Below are 14,283 nucleotides of genomic sequence, written 5' to 3' on the forward strand. Positions count from 1 at the left end.
GGATTGGTAGGGAAATACCACCCAAGCAGATCGTGAGGTGTGCCTTCCGCCTCTCACTAGAGAAGTGGTGGACCGGAGGGGCAGAATGAGTCATATGTGTTCACATTTCAACAATACCCTCTACTTGTTTTGCTTGGCTCTGTTTGTTTGTTCGAGAGAAGGGTGCTACGGGGAGAGGGAGAGTCAATTATACTTTTTTAAAAAATGATCAAGAAAACATGTTTTTGAAAGGATTGGCAAGGCAGGAGTGAGGACAGGACAAGAGGGCAGAGAAGTCAAGCTGGTGGCCAGTGTGATTGTGGAGCTGACCAGCTCTCAGGTCAAGGTGGTGAAGGGGGCAAAAAGACTTTGGGATGATGGGGGCAGGAGGAGGCAGGACACCTGAGTGCGAGTCCTTTTCAAATACGTTTCTGTTGATGTCTTTTGTTTTCACGGCCCCCTCCCAGAGAGCCAGCTTTATAACGGAACCGTTTGTTGTTGCTGTTTCTTTTATATATATTTGCATTATTATTGGCTTGCTGAGAACGCCTTCTTTTCCACTGCTCTCCTAAATGCCTTCACTTTCCCAGGTATGAGTGTTTGAAAGGCTGTCCTGTAGAATCAAACAGTTGGTCATCAAGCAAATATTAAGTGCCCAATGCATGCCAGACATTAGGTTCACTAGGTGCAGTGAAGACAAACTCCAGAATGCTGCAGTGCCTTGAACTGAACAGAGAAGAGGAGTTTCTGCTTCTTCTGCTTGATCCAAAGATCAGAACTAGTGGAGCTAGGTGGCACAGGCATGGGCCCTGAAGTCAGGAAGGCCTGAGTTTAAATCTGGCCTCAGGCACATGACACATTCACTAGCTGGGTGACCTTGGGCAAGTCACTTAACCCCAATTGCTCTGCCTTCCCCCCTCCAAAGTAAAAAACAAAGATCAGAACTAGCATAGGCATTTTGGAGAAGCCAGTAGAGGAGCATAAACCCAACAACCGGGGACCGCAGAAGTTATCTTCTCTAATCCTTCCATTCAGTGGCCTGGGAAATAGGAAGGCCTGAGTTCGAATCTGTTCTTATACACTTACTAGTTATGTTAACCTCCACTTAACTTGTCTGTACCCCATCCATAAAATGGGGGAAATCCTAATACCTAAACCCTAGGGTTGTTGTGAAGAGCAAAGGAAATAATTATAAAGAATTATAAGAAATAATTATAAAGCACCATTATTAACATAGATGAAGAAACTGATGCTCAAACAGGCCTTTGAAACTTGACCACGATTTGAACTCAGGTCCTGTGACTCCTGGGTCAGCACAATCTTTCCCACCTAGCCCAGGTGATGGCTGATCAGGGTGGGATTGTAGAAGGTAAGCTGGTTAGGACTATATGACCTCTGAGACCAGTTAGTTGCAACTCTGAAAACTGGAGGTAGCTAAGGGAGTGAGGAAGGTAGCATCCTGGGACTGGAGTAAGGAGTTCAAATCATGCCTCAAATATTTGCCAGCTATGTGACCCTGGGCAAGTCACTTAACCTCAGTCTGCCTCAGTGGCCTCATCTATAAAGTACGGCAGTTGGTCTACGAGGCAGAATTCTCCAGTTCCTTCCAGTTCTAGAGCCTTCGCCTTGATTTAGCAACAAGTGAGCTCCTCCCTTTCCTCCACCGGTCACCAGACCCCAGGGGTTTGGAAGCAGGGAGTGGGAATTGTGCTGAGTAATGCTTCTCAGACTCTGCTTCGCCTCCCCCCCCCTTTACTGCTGAGTCACGCTTTCCCGGGCTGAGTTCTGCTGAGTCACGGGAGCCAGCCGGGCCAGCATCCTGCTGGGCTGAGCTGGGAGAGAGGGGGTCGGTCACGAGGCTGTCCTTGCAGGCTGAGTCACAGGATGGGCTAGGAGGGGTCCCTGGGGGCTCAGCCTGCCCTGGCTGGGGCTCAAGAAAGTTCAGCTCGCCCTGCCACGTTCAGAACGAAAAGCAGCCCCAGCTTTGGGTCTGGAAGCAGAAAACCTGCCCGGCTTCTTCCTTCCAGGCCCTGTAACTGACTCGGAGGCGTCAGTCTGTTTCCTCTCTGTGTCAGTTACCTCTTCCGGCTATTTCTCCAGCTTCTCTGAAAAGCCTTGTTTAGCCGAGCAATGGATGCTCCCCTTCTTCCTCCCTCCAGTCCTATCCTGCCACCCCCTTCACTGAGGATTCAGAGAGTTTGATTCATCGGGTCCAATCCATACTTGAAGGCCTCCCCCAACTAGGATATATCCCCCAAAAAGGGCCGTCCAGCCCCTGCTTGGACACCTCCAAGGAGGAAGAAGCCAGCCCTTCCCAAGGCCCCCATTCCACTGTGGGGCAGCTTTCCTGACATCAAGTGGAAATCTGCTTCTTTGAAATTTTCCCCTATTGCTCGTCATTTCTTCCTCCAAGGCCAAATAGAACAGGGTCTAATCCCTCATTCCCATGGCAACCCTTCAAACATTAAACACAGTTATTATGTTCCTCCTGAGTCCTCTCTTCTCTAGGGCTAAACATGCCCACTTCCAGAAAGCAAGGGCTGGGACAGATTCTGTGAAAATTCAGCTCCTGATAAAAATTTCCAGAAAACAACACCTGTTTTTAAAATAATAATAATTATAATCACAATCTTAAAGATGGAAGGGATGTTAGAAACCATCTAGTCTGGAAGTTCTCAAAATATAGCCTAGGGGTCCTTACACCCTTTCTGGGAGTCTGAGTCAAAACTATTTTTTTTTCATAATACTAAGACATTTTAATTTCTAAAATGGTAAAATTTGATAGACTGTAATCCACATAAACAAAAGGTGGGGGTGGAGGTGGGAATCCTCAATAATTTTTAAGAGCATAAAGGAGTCCCAAGACCCAAAGCTTCAGAAACGATTGATGGAGTCCATAAGGGTCTTAACCTGGGGTTCATGAAAACCCAAGAGATCTGTGGATATAATTTCAGGAGTATCTGTGAGCTTGCATGGGAAAAAAAAAGTATATATATATATATATATATATATATATATATATATATATATATATATATAATTTTTTTTCCACTAGCCTCTAATTGAAATGCGGCATTTTCTTCAAATATGAATTCATTCAAAAACAAGCATTGTTTTGAGATCCCTAGACTGACAAAGGGGTCCATGACACCCAAAAAAGCTAAAAACCTCTGTTCCGAATTCTAGTCCAACCCTCTTGTTTTACAGACAAGCCCCAGAGAGTCTTGTCAGGGTTATACTACAAATGGCAGAAGTCAGATTTGGACCCTGGGCCTTCAGATCCGATAAACCCCATTGCCCTCCTTGAAACTTTTCCCTACCCAGTAGGTTCTATTTCTAGGGTGCAAAGCATTTTCTTGACTGCAGCCCTCTGAGGGAGTAAGTGAGGGTGGACTCTTATGACCTCTCTAGGTCCCTTCCAGATCTCAGATACTCATGTCTCACAAACTAGATTCCAGAGGACCCCCAATCAAGCATGCTACCTACTTCCTGACTGAGAAGTGGGGGACATAAGATGCGGAATGAGACATACATTTTTGTATATGTCTGAGACCTCTCTCTTCTTTGAAAAAAAGCTGTTTAACAGTCTTTCTTTTCTTCCTCCTTCTCTTCCCTTTTTTATTTTTCCTCTTCTCTGGTCCCTTCACTGAAGAATCACAGAATTTGAGAGTTGGAAGAAACCTCAGAGGCCAACTCCCTCATTTTAGAGATGAAAGGCCAAATGACTAGCCCTGGGTCATGCAGCTAGGAAGTACAGAGCAGAGGAAGGATTTGAACCCAGCTCTTCCATTAGATTGTAAACTCCTTGAGGGCTTTTTGTATCCCCAGCACTTAGCACAGAGCCAGGCACATAAGGCATGTTTCCTGATTAATTGGTTGATTGATTCCTGATCCCATAGTGTGTCTCAAGCTAGGACTCTTCCGGGTCCAGAATGGCTCTCTCCCAGGGTGACCCTAATCAGAAGGGCGCACATCCCTCATACCTCCTTCAACCTCAAGACACCCTCAAGGGTAAATTTGTGACCCTTTCCCAGGCTCCAGTGTGGCAAGAGAAGGATCATCACACTTTGATCCAGGAGAAGAGACACCAAAGGAAGCTCTCCCAGAAAGTAATCATGTGACTGTGACAAAGTCCCCCACCAACACTACCTCTGGGCACCTCAATTTTCTCTTTAAAAAAATAAAAATAAGTGTTTCAAAGGTCAAGTGAGTTGGGTTAGGTGGATGACCCTGAGGTCTTTTTCCAGCTTTAACATTAGATGATTTTTACTCACTGCAGGTATCACTTGCCCTGCTCCTCATAGGATTTAGACAGACTTTGGACATCAGCCCCCTCAGCTGATGTTTGTGACAATTAAATAACTCAGGTAGAAAACAGCTTCTTGGAAATAGGACTCTGAGGTGGATATCAAGGAATAGGTCACCAGATGGAGCAGAGGGTGAAAGTCAGCAGAAAAGTAGGGAATAGGTAGAGGTTAGAAAGCAGGAAGAGCACAGGACTGGGGGTCTGGGATGCCAAATTTCAGATTCCATCTTCAGTTCTTATTCCCCACAGGACCTTGGCCCTTTTCTGGGTTATGGTTTAACTATCTCCTTCTAGCTCTAAATTTTGTGAGTTCTTTGAAAGCCAAGACTTTTTTTTTTTGTCATTTTATTAGACAAGTAGGTGGACAGCTAGGTGGTACAGTGGACAGAGCATTGGCTTTGAAGTAAGGAGAACCTGAGTTCAAATCCTGCCTCAGACACTTCCCAGCTGTGGGACCCTGGGCAAGTCACTTCACCCTGTTTGCCTCAGTTTCCTCATTTGTAAAATGAGCTGGAGAAGAAAATGGCAAACCACTCCAGTATCTTTGCCAAGAAAACCCCCATTGGGGTCACAAAAAGTGAGACACAACTGAAAAAAATGACTAAACTGAAAAGTTATCCGGTGGATTGAGTACTGGGCTTGCAGTAAGTTCGAATCCTACCTCAGATACTTCCCAGCTGTATGACCTTGGACAAGTCACTTAATCGCTGCCTGCCTCAGTTTCTTCCTCCATAAAATGGAAGGGGCGGGGTGGTTAATAATAAGAGCCGCCGTCCAGGGACGCTGTAAAGATAAAATGAGATAATATTTGTAAAGGACTCTGTGAAATGTTAGCTCTAATTACTACTATTGGCTCTAGGGGTCATGTGGTACAGTGAATACAAAGCCGGTCTTGGAGTCTTCGGTTAAAGTCACGTTTTAGTAACAACATTGACAATATACAATCTATCGATTGATAAATTTCGGGGGGGAAGGCAGGGCAATTGGGTTAAGTGACTTGCCCAAGGTCACACAGCTAGTAAGTGTGTCAAGTGTCTGAGGCTGGATTTGAACTCAGGTCCTCCTGACTCCAGGGCTGGTGCTCTACTCACAGCGCCACCTAGCTGCCCCGACTGATAAACTTTTATTAAAATGATTATTTATAAACAGCACCTGGTGGTAGCAACGGTCTTAGAGTGCAGAAGACCTGGGTTTAAGACTTGCCTCTGACACATCTGATTCTGTTTTGTTTTTGGAGGGGGGAAGGCAGGGCACAATTGGGGTTAAGTGACTTGCCCAAGGTCATACAACTAGTGTGTCAAGTGTCTGAGGCTGGATTTGAACGCAGGTCTTCCTGACTCCAGGGTTAGTGCTCTACTCACTGGGCCACCTAACTGCCCCTTGATTCTGTGACCCTGGGCAAGCCACTTAAACTTTAGGCAAAATTCTAAGACTATCAACTGAGGTGGAGGTCAGACCTCTGAGTAGAAGGAGCTTCCCCCTTTGGAAGTTCCCTAAACCAATGAAATCACAGGCCCTGCCTCTATCCCTAATCCACATCTCTATCTCCAATGACTAATGGTGCCTGGCACCATATTAGGCACCATCCTAGGTGCCTAATAAATGTTTCTTGGTTGGTTAGAGGACAACAAGAAGTCTGTTTGAGCTGGAGCCTAAGGTATTGGGGGGAATCATGACGGTAAGAAAGGTAAAGGGCAGCTTGGTTGTGAACGCTTGGCCACTCATGATACAAATGGTGGATTTAATCTACACTCAGCCCAACACTCTCCTTGGTACTGGATTATCACTAGGCCCAAATCTAGGTTACTCTTAACCTAGCCTAGCCCTTTACTGTCAGGATACTTCCCACCCTGGACCCTATCAAAGCGCCTAAGCCCAAATCTGTTACCCTTAAACAAGCCTAGCCCTACACCATCTGTTACCTCCAGGCAGCCTTCAGCTCCTTCCCACCCTTAATCCCATTCTCTTGGTTCCAGGAGTCTGACCTCACCCCAATCCCAACAAGCTCCTCCTTAGACTCCTTTTCAAGACCCTCCCTAAACCCCTCCTCCCAGCACCCCAGGACCACCCTAGATCCCTTCCACAATCTTTCTGTATATAACATCCCTCTTGCCTCCATGAAGGTGCTCAGAGTCAATCTAGTTCAGTAGACTGAATCTGGCTGGCTTGTGAAAATGAGCTTCATGGGGGCAGCTAGGTAGCCACAGTGAGTAGAGGGCCGGCCCTGGAGTCAGGAGGACCTGAGTTCAAATCCAGCCTCAGACACTTGACACACCAGCTGTGTGACCTTGGATGAGTCACTTAACCCCAATTGCCCTGCCTTTCCCCCTCCAAAAAGAAATCCAAGGGGAGGAGGAATGGGCAGCAGAGGTGGTGGACTTGGGAAGATGGCTCCCTCTCCCACCAAACATAAAGATAGAACCGATGACAAGGCAAAGGACCGGTGTAAAGATAAAGGGGCGACCAAAGAATCAAGTGAAAAGGACCATGGTAGAGACAAAGCTCGTAAGAGGCGCAGTGCCTCCAGTGGTTGCAGCACCTCCAGGTCTCACTTCAGTTCCACCTCCAGCTCTGGCTCTAGTACTAGCACTGGCTCTATCAGTGGGTCCAGCTCTTCTTCTGCATGAAGTCGTTCAGGAAGCTCTAGCACCTCCCAAAGTTCCACCTCCAGCAGTTCCTCTGGATCTCCTAGTCCCTCTCGACAATAGAAGGCATTCCTGCTCCAAATCGAAACCACCTAAAACGGATGAAAAGGAAAGGAAGAAACGAAGTCCTTCACCCGAAGGATCACATCATGGAAATATTTTCCACTTATGGGAAAATTAAAATGATTGATATGCCTGTGGAAAGGATGCATCCTCATCTATCCAAAGACTATGCATATGTGGAGTTTGAAAATCCAGATGAGGCTGAAAAGGCATTGAAGCACATGGATGGAGGACAGCCACTGCGGTACTGCCCCCTGGCCCAGGCCCAGCCAGGCGATTTAGCCCACCCAGAAGGATGTTGCCACCACCACTGATGTGGCAAAGATCACTGCCACGAATGAGAAGTTCCCGCTCTCCTAGGCGCAGGTCTTCTGTCCACCGACGATCCTGCTCCCCAGGCTGCCGGCGTCACCGCAGCGGCTCCAGCTCCAATTCTTCCCGATAAAGAAGGCAGCTGTTATCACTTTGTTACTTAAACATGATTGAACACAATATTGGAGCATTTATACTGAGGGTGGGGGAGAGAAAAATGGGAATCAAGCACCAGCTAGCAAAGGTTTATTTAATTCATTGGATGTCTCCTTGCCCTTGAAGGTTTCTAGACAGCAAATTTGATTCATTTCTCAGGGCTGATTTTGGCTCACAGGAATATTTAAGGTTCAGAACTGCAACCTAAATAAGGTCCTCTTCTTTTTTTTTTTCTAGCCCAAACAGAAAGCTCAGCTGTTAGCAACTTCTGAGAAAATCAGGAAACCAGCAGAGCCAGACCAAGCAAAGCAAAGACCAAGACGCTGAAGCCCTGCCCATCCCAAAGTGGTGGCGTTTTGTTTTTTTCTTCTCCCTAAGTAAATTTTTGACAAATATGAAGACTTGATGCTTGCTTTTTGGCCAGGCTGATTCTTTAAGAAAAGAGGATGTGAACTTACGCATGTCCACTTTATCTCCTGCTAAAGCTAGGCCAACAGTCAGTCTGCTGCTTTGATTTTTTTTTTCTCCTGATTTTGAGGGCCAAAAGACCCTGGGAAGGAGTACAGATTTTTCATACCACTCCTTTACTCGTTGCTGTAAATGGTTCTTTACACACACCAGTGCCCACCTCTCTGAGAAATTGGTAAGCAAGTTGTGGGCCAGCCTCTGGGTGCTACCTCATCAAGGAGCCAGCCCTCTGAGGCTGTGGCCCCTTGAAAAGCTAGCACGTTAATTTTGCAAAACGTAAATTGCATTCTTGGCTTTTATTGTACAGTCAATACTAGAAAATTTCTGTGTTGAGTTTTGTATCTTTGTAGCATTTTAGATGACCTTGTGTTTGTACTTTCGTTGTGTAGAATGGAAGGAAATCGTATTAAATAAACCTCAAGTGTTGAAAAGAAAAAGAAACCCAAAACAAAAACAGAAAATGAGCTTCACAAAGGGTGAGATTTCTTAAGACTACTTTCTTTGGCTGTGAGAAGGCTTGAGTTGAATTCATTCAAACAGGACCCGGAGTATTGGTATTCTGGGGTCTCAAGCACCCCTAAAAACATATGGTTCCCTGATCTCATCAATGCCACTGCTCTAGACAGGTCTCCCAAGCTATAAAGTACAGAAAATGTGCCAACCTGCATTGGTGAAAGGACTTTGCTCATCTGGGAGTTCCTTTTGCTAATGAGGTCACAGGTCCTGTCTCTATCCTCTTTATCAATATTCAGCTCAGCCAGGGCTCCCACAATATACCAATTTCTATTTCTACCATAACTATATTGTAGGTTTGGATCTTAGCTCATGGGACAAAAAAGTTGTTTGTGGAAGGTCCCTTCTGGAGATAGAGGTATCACGGGATCATAGGGGCCTGAGAGGCCTGAACTCCAACCCACCAGGGCAGAAATATGGTGCAATGGATAGAGTGCCAGGCAGGGAGTCAGGAAGAACTCAGTTCAATTCCTGCCCTTGGATTTTTCACATCATATGACTCCAGGCAAATCATTCTTCTGTTCCTCCATCTGCCAAATGGGGATAATACGCCTTGTGAGGATCAAATTAATCTATGCGTAGTGCTTTGCAAATCTTAAGTGTTTTATAAATAAATGCTAGCTATATTTTTTTACAGATGAGGAAACTGAGTCATAGAAAAGTAAAGTGACTTAGACCCAGAGCTGTGGAGCTGAAAGGGATAGTAGTGGCCCCCTAGTCCATTTTACAGAAGAGGAAATTGTGTCAGAGCTGGGATTGGAACCCCAAACTCCCGGTCCCCCAGGCCAGTGCTCCATCCATCTGTACTCCATTCAGAGGCAGGGGAGGGGGCTGCTCCCCACCCAGTCTAAGATGCAGTGGAGCCCAGGGGCCCCTCCAGCCTATGTGGTCAGGTTAAGGTCACTCGCTCCCTTGTTACTCAGCTCCAGATTTGCTGACTTTGTCCTTGCGGGCTCCTGCCTGCGGTGGATGAGACTAAGCAGGTCACCCTGCCCTCCAGATAGCCAGGTCTCCTCAGAGACAGGAGGGCTGGGCTGGGGCCCCCAGACATCCGCAGGCATTCCGCTGCTGCTGCTTCCCCTCCCTGCTCCGTCGGCCAGGTCTCCTTCAGCAATCCCAGAAGTCTCTGCTGCTGTTAGGCTGAGGCAGTTTCCTCAGGCTCTCGGCCAAGCCCGGGCTACTGCTGAGTCATTCTTTTGTCCTCTCCAGGCATCTGGTTTCTGCTTAGTCATGGTTCAGGCCCCACGGGATATGGGGGTGGGGGGGAGAGGGGGAAAAAAAAACCAGAAACTGAAGAGATGTTTTTGCTGAGTAATGGTTTCTCTTCCCAGCTGAGATTTCAGGGTGCCAAAGGCCAAGTTAGCAGCTGGCAGAGAGAAGTGAAACCTCTGGAATGGGCTTTTGCTTTTCTGTCATCCTTACTTATTAACATGGGTTTATTATTTACCCTGTTGAACCCCCGGGGCCTCTCCCTGTCCTATCTGTATGGCAGGAGCCTAGGTCGAGCACTGGAAGGGACCTCAGAGGCGCCTTTTACAGAGGAGGAAAGAGGCCCAGAGAGCTGAAGAGAACCCAGGCAGGGCCATAAGACCAGAGACATGGAGAGCTGGAAGGGACCTCGGCCTTCTCTCCCCTCCCTATCTCATTCCAACCCTCTCTCCCTCAGGCATCCAGGGCACATCTGATAGCATCTGTTCATTTAAATGAAAACAGCTGGAGCTAACTTACCATGCCCACCTATTTGCATTTTAAAAGAGAATTCTAGAATAATACTTAATTTTTTAAAATGTACCTCTAATGATTGGACATCTGGCAGAATTGGAGCAAGATTTTTTGAGGGAAAGAAGAGTGTGACATGGGAGATAAAACTTGGTGATCTTACAATCACGCCTTGAAGACAATAACTTCGAATCACAGAAAATCAGAGATAGAAGGGCCTAGAACAGGGGATGTCAGGGCTGGGAGGGGCTGGAGAATAGGGAATCTCATATAGTTTGGAACAGGGCCTATGTGGAAATATGTTTTGCCATACTGTATATTGAAGTCTCATTTTTCTTTCTGTTTTTAAAAATTTGCTCAGTGGTACAGGGGTACTGGGCAAGATAGATTAACAAATTAAAAATAGGGGATGACTATCTGAGATGATAGGGAGACATACAGGTAGAAATATGGGTTTATGTAAAAATAGAACATATGCATACAGATTTTTATTTAAAAAAAATTTTTAGAACAAAAATGTCAAAGCTAGTAGAGTCCTCCGTGACACTGGAGGACTTATATAGAACTTTATACAGTTATATAGAACTTTATATAGAACTTTCTATAGAACCTATGTAAAACTTTATATAGATCTGTAAGGTATACAGAGTTCTTGATAGAATATGGAAGATTCTAGTAATCCAGTCAAGGTCAAGCACTGGCACAGCCAGGTCTCCCAGGCCCAGTGTGCCATTCATGAGCTCTCATGCTCACCTCTCTTCTTGTCCCCAAGTAACGGCAGATCTGAAAGAGAAGAGGGGGTGGCTTCTGGAACATTCTGATTGCTGTGAGAGAAAGAAGGGAAGTTATCTGAGTCAGCAGCCAGAAACATTCATGAATCTGACCTCTGCAGGAAGCCCAGGGTCCTTACCAATGCCCTGGCTCCCACGTTGCCCCTACTTACTCTCACCAAAACCCCAGAGTCCTGGCCCGGCCGAAATCTGGGCTAGACTAGTACGGTGGGTTGTGGTAAATCCTGGGGTTTGGGTTTTAACCACATAGGTCTTTCGAGAACAACCGTGCCCTTTCACTAGATAAGAATGCCTTTTGTGCCCATACTTCAAGTCCAAGTCAGAGGCCAAGTCCTACAGCTTGTATCACAGAGGGAGTACTCAGTGTTAAGAACGTTAAGGTTCGGATTCTGACAATTCAGGTCCAAATCTGCCTCGGGTGATGACTCACTTTGTGGCCAGGGGCACATCTCTTGTTTATTCCCCACCCCCCTCCTGGGTTTCCCTTTCTTCAATGGTAAAATGAAGATCTAGGTCTAAATAATCACCAAAGTTCCTTCTGCCTTGAAATCTCCATTTTTTGTTTTCATTCAACAACTATTCTTTGGTCCGGTCACATTTAAAAAATTATATGGCACGCTCTGTTATCTCAAGCTGCTCGCTGTCAGAAAAATCCATGGTTTTAATGCCAGTAGTCTCACAGTGACAGTCTCGAGCTGTGAATCAATGACTGGGAAGATTGTTGGATCGGGGGACCTGGGTTTGAATTCCAGCTGGGTCACTTACCCTCTTGGCCTCAGTTTCCCTCTGAGAGAGGTTGGATGCAGCAGCCTGAAAGATCCTTTGCAGCTCTGAGTCTATGATTCTTCCATCTCTGAAAAATCAAAATTGTGGTTGACCCAAAGGGCGATTAGAAGGAATGAGGGTCACGCATAAGGCTGCTGCAGGTTACTGATGATGACTAGAAAAAGGGAAGACAATATCAAGGTCACAAAATTAGCTTGGTGGTGCAGTGGCTAGAGAGCTGGGCTTGGAATCAGGAAGACACATCTTCATGAATTCAAATCTAGCCTCAGATACTTACTGTGTGACCCTGGATATGTCACTTAACCCTGCTTGCCTCAGTTTCCTCATCTGTAAAATGAGCTGGAGAATGAAATGGCAAACCACTCCAGTATCTTTGCCAAGAAAACCCTAAATGACACAACTGAAGGACCCAACAAGAACCTTCCTACCTAGATCATGGTCTCCACCATTATTAGATACTGTTATCAAGTTGTCCACACTCAGCCTTCTCTTCTCCAAGAGAAATGCTCCCTATTCTTTAAGCTACAAGTCACGTGGAAATCTCCCTTTTTGGCAACCAGGTGGGACAATAAAGAAGGCAAGTCCATCCTGGGTTAGATTATGATTTCTGCCTGATGAGCAGTGAAAAGCAGGGAAGGTGTAGCTTGAGCCTCTAGCCCATTTTATAGATATAATGACGGAAGCTTAAAGACTGAGCTCCAGGGGTGGAGTCACATGAAGGGAACCCAGGGCAGGAAACCCACCAACTGTTTATATTGAGATTTCTAAGTGCTACTTTACTGAAACCGCACCAGCCCTGGATCTCAGAACCACTGGGCCATGCAAACTAGGGGCCCCAACCATTCCAGAAGCTCAGGCTTAGGAAGGACCCCAGAAGCCACAGGGTCCAGCCTCTCTCTCAGATCAGGGATCCCACCCCCAAGGCTACAAAGTAGCAGAATCAGTATTCAAATAACTTCAAATCCACTGTTCTTTGCATGATGTGACCATGTCGTTGCCCCTCCCCCACTCTCTCCCCCAGACTCAATTCCAGTGGCATTTTTTACATCCAGAATCAATTATAAAATCTTGTTGTCCTGTTGAAGCTCTTCCAACCTTTCCCTAGACTCCCCTTCACGTACTCTAGCAGAGAACAAGGCCTCCTTTCAATTCTCTAAACAAGACACAATCTCCCACCTCCATGCCTTTACACAGGCTGTCCCCCTTGCTTGGAATGCCCTCCCTCTTCACCTTCACCTGGTTTCCTTTGGGATACCTCAAATGTGGTCTTCAACACAAAATCTTTCCTGGTCTTTCCCAGCTGCCAGTGTCTCTTTTTTCAGATTGTTGCATGACTTTTCCTGACAGCATTTTGGGGTTTTCTTGGCAAAAATACTGGAGTGGTTTGCCATTCCCTTCTCCAGCTCATTTGGCAGATGAGGAAACTGAGGCAAACAGGGTAAAGTGACTTACTCAGGTCACACAGCTACTAAGTGTCTGAGACTGGACTTGAACTTGGGTAGATGAATACTGGTGACTCCATGCCCAGTTCTTTATGCACAGAGCCACGGTACCTACAACAAGGTCAAGTGTTGGGCATTGTCTTTCTCATTAGAAAGGGATCTCCTTGAGGGCAGAGACAGTGTCCCCCCCCCCCTTTTTTTTTGTATACTGCTTGGTGTCTAGAAAGGTCAAAGCCGGCCTAGATACTAACTGTAAAATGGGTGTAGTTGTTGAAAGGATTATAAAACACTTAGTACTAGGGCACACATTTCTAGAAAGATCCTGGTTACCTACCTTGGGGGGATGCTCTAGACTCATGTCTAGGGCTGTAGCTCTCTCCTGAGTTACCTTAGGGTAGGGGCAACCAGGCAGAGAGAAGCCTGACACATCCACCTTATTGGAAGTCAGGCACTCTCAGGATGGAACTTGGTCTGTGGGATGCCCACCTTGTGGGGCTTAATAAATGCTTGTTTCTTTGCTTCCTTGCTAATAAGCCCTTAATAAATACTTATTCACAGAGCACACTGCCTCTAGTTTGACCGGCCCAGAACAAGAAGCCCTTCTAAGAGCATCCCCGAAACGTGGCCCCATCTCGCCTCTGCTGGCAGGCTTCCTCGGGGATTGGGAAATCTGCTAACCCAAAGGTGACAACTCAGGATACATGGCGGGACGTCTCTAATTAGAAGCCGGCCTTTTCACCCAGAAAGGTGCTGGCCCTGGCCTCAGAAGCCGCCTAATTCGTATTCGCGGAGACTCTGCTTTGGGGGGGAACTCAGCCCGAGGCGGGGGGTGGGGGGGGCCGAGGAGAGAGTGAGGGCAGGCTTGGCCAGCTCCCAGCTCTTGCCTCCAGTTTCTCGGGTTATCAGTGACCCAGAGTGAAGCCAGCTCGCGCTTCCGTCACAGTTTGGAGGGTTTTCTTTTGTTTTGAAAGCACATCCTGTGGATACGCTTTGTCGCGTTGTCCGGGAGGATATCCTAGGCCTCCCGGTCCACCGGCTCCCCCCCGCCATTGTCCTTTCTGGGCTGGGGTCCGGGAGGCGGGGAGAGGGAGGAGGGAGGCCAG

General features: G+C 46.7%; 1 pseudogene; it reads left to right on the top strand.

The window, feature by feature from the left end:
* Positions 1-6,672: 6,672 nt before the first annotated feature.
* On the top strand, positions 6,673-7,525 carry LOC118852125 (annotated as a pseudogene).
* Positions 7,526-14,283: the final 6,758 nt, after the last annotated feature.

This window comes from Trichosurus vulpecula, chromosome 5 (assembly GCF_011100635.1).
Source record: "Trichosurus vulpecula isolate mTriVul1 chromosome 5, mTriVul1.pri, whole genome shotgun sequence".
Taxonomy (NCBI): domain Eukaryota; kingdom Metazoa; phylum Chordata; class Mammalia; order Diprotodontia; family Phalangeridae; genus Trichosurus; species Trichosurus vulpecula.